Source organism: Amblyomma americanum, chromosome 4 (assembly GCF_052857255.1).
Source record: "Amblyomma americanum isolate KBUSLIRL-KWMA chromosome 4, ASM5285725v1, whole genome shotgun sequence".
NCBI classification, from domain to species: Eukaryota; Metazoa; Arthropoda; class Arachnida; order Ixodida; family Ixodidae; genus Amblyomma; species Amblyomma americanum.
In genome coordinates, this window is record NC_135500.1 from 221,055,594 (window position 1) to 221,058,650 (window position 3,057).

The following is a 3,057-nucleotide window of genomic DNA, read 5'->3' on the forward strand; positions in this document are numbered from 1 at the left end:
ACATGAGTGTGGTCACTATATGCGGCGTGGAGTAGAGTGTCAACTGTTTAATGGCCGGTGTCGATAAGTTCGATTTTTTCGTTATGCCCGGAATTGTAAGGCGCACGCATGGCTGCCGCAGACAACACAGCGCAGAGGAAGGCCGTGCTGCCAGGGTGAACTGTGAGGATGGACGACTGGTGGGCTGCTATAACCTTTGAAAACGCTGCATGTGGTCTTTGATCCGCCACTGACACAAGGTGGTGCTGGGGAATCCTTGTTAGATGTCGTGTGTGGATCTGCAGGGTGTCAAGGGTTATATACGTCGAGAGTGGGTAGTCCTGGGCGATTGCAATGGCAGCAACTGTTGATGCGCTGCGAGGCAGACCCAGGCATGTGCGAAGTGCCTGACCTTGTATAGTTTGGAGGGCACGCAAATTCGTCTTTCATGTGCTTGAAAGCACTAGTGCACTATATATATATATATATATATATATATATATATATATATATATATATATATATATATATATATATATATATATATATATATATATATATATATATATATATATATATATATATATATATATATATATATATACCGAAAAAATAAAAAAGTGCTCTGTAGAGGTTCAGCATTGATAGAATCGACAAGCCCCATGATTTTCCGCCAAGAAATCTGAGCAGGTGTGATAGAGATTAGCTTTTTCTTTACAATGCTACAATGCGGGCTCCATGATAAATTCCGATCTATAACAATTCCTAAAAAACGATGAGATACGCGATAGGCAATGACTTGGCCGCCAATAGTTAGCGGATAACGAGTCATACTTTTGCGCGTAAATGCCACTATAGCGCACTTCTCGGCTGACACGCTCAGACCTTGCTCTCGGAGATAGGAGGACGTTATGGTTGCTGCCCTCTGAAGTCTTGCTCGCACCTGGAGACACGTCACAGAGGAGGCCCAGATGCAGATGTCATCGGCATACATAGAGATATGGACGGTATTAGGTAGGTACTCCTGGATTCTTATAGATAGATAGATAAAGAGGAGTTAAGTGTTAGATTAAACAAAGTAGGACTGAGCACTCCGCCCTGAGGCACGCCCCGGTAGGTGTAATGCACGGGTGTGGAGCGATCTTCACACATAAAGAATGTCCTTTTGGTCAGATAGCTTTGAATCCACCTAAACATCCGTCAACCGATTCCAACAGCCTCTAGCGGATCAAGGATGTGCTCATGTGTCACGTTATCGTATGCACCTTTGATATCAAGAAAAAGTGCCGAGCACATGCGCTTCTGTTGCTGTACTGTGGACACAAAATCAATGACGTTGTCTATAGAGATACGACCCCGTCGGAAACCCACCATGGCATTAGGATACACGTTATTGTGTTCAAGGTACCACTCAAGACGCGCCAGAAGCATTCTTTCCATGACTTTTTCCCACACAACTGGCCAAAGCTATTGGCCTGTATGATGACAGGTCGAGCGGGGATTTCCTTGGTTTTAGTAATGGTATCATGCGACTGGATTTCCGCTTGGGAGGAACAACTCCGTCTTGCCACGAGTGGTTGTAAAGGCTGAGTAGCTCTCTATATACACGCGTCGTGGCCAAGGTGGCACAGCGCAGCATATGTAATGCCGTCTGGACCTGGTGCCGACGAACGCTTACATTCTGCAAGAGCAGCATCAAGTTCCTCACGAGTAAAGACATCCATCGCTGAATTCCGTGATGCAGGAGGAACACGCTGGGAACCCGAGGTAGTCACTGCACCAGCGATTGTCCTGCAGAAATAAGTTGTAACTTCAATCTGGTGACGGTTTTAATGTAGAGACAACGCATAGAAACGCTGTCTTTGCTGTGGAAGCGTTCGAAGCCCCCGCACTATCCGCCAAATGAGGGACATGGGCATTCGAGGATCCAGGGATTGACAGCAGGACTTCCAGCGCTGTTCCGCCAGCGTTTCCATTCGTCGCTTGATTTTCTTCTGCACACGACGCAGCTCTCTGAGGTCCCTTACGCATTTGGTCCGTCTGTAACGTCTTTCTGCACGCCGACGAATAGCACGTAGGTGGTCTAATTCGGCATTAAATTCGGTGCGCATTCTAGTTGACGTGAGGAAGCCTCTAGCAGCCTTCATTGCTGTTGCTACAATGTCCTCCAAACTGGAAGTGAGGGTTTCTTTGCACGCCTCTTCCATTCGAGGTTTAAAGGCTGTCCAATTGATGTGCGCATGTTTAGCTGGGCCGGACGCCCCAAGACCTGGAATCTTGAGGTAGGTGGGTATGTGGTCACTCCCGTGGGTCTCCACATCACAAAACGCAGAGACCGCTAAACTAGCGCCAGGTCTAGGCAACTGCTGTATGAACTGCCTCGCAGGTATGCCGGGCTGCCGTCATTCATTACGTAAAGTTCATTTCCTGAACCAAATGAGGCAAGATTCCTCCCTCTGGCGTTGATTATAGGACTTCCCCACAGTTGGCGGTGGGCTTTGAAATCACCGCTAAAAATCCAAGGAGCTCGGGTTGCCTCCATAATTGTCTTCAACCTCTCGCAGTCCAATTGAGAGGAGGGAGAGAAATACGCCGCAATCAGTGTGAACTCAATAGGTCCTTTTTTGACTACGAAACACACGTACTGATTGTTATTGTGGGGTTGAACTGGGCAGCAAACGTACGTTATGTCGGTGCGGATGTAGACCAGAACTTTGCTGCGCTCCCCGCACGTCGGAGCAAAGAAGGGCTCGTACCCGGAAAGCCTGATTGCTTGGGATAAGTTAGGTTCACAGATGACTAATATCGGGAAGTGGTTGTTGAAAACATATTGCCGAAAACTTGCGCTTCGTGACTTTAGGCCTCTTGCGTTCCACTGGAAGACAACAGCGCCCCTGACTTCCTCACGAAACGTGGGAAACTGGCCAGCCATTCTGTTTTAAATATCTTGTAGTGCTGGAACCAGAGAGTCCAGCACCAGTAAGACGCTTCTGGCGGTTGACGATTGCAGGGCCTGTATCAGAGGACGAATGGCGTTGACCACCGTCCTAAGGATCACGAGGGCTTGGCGATCTTGCT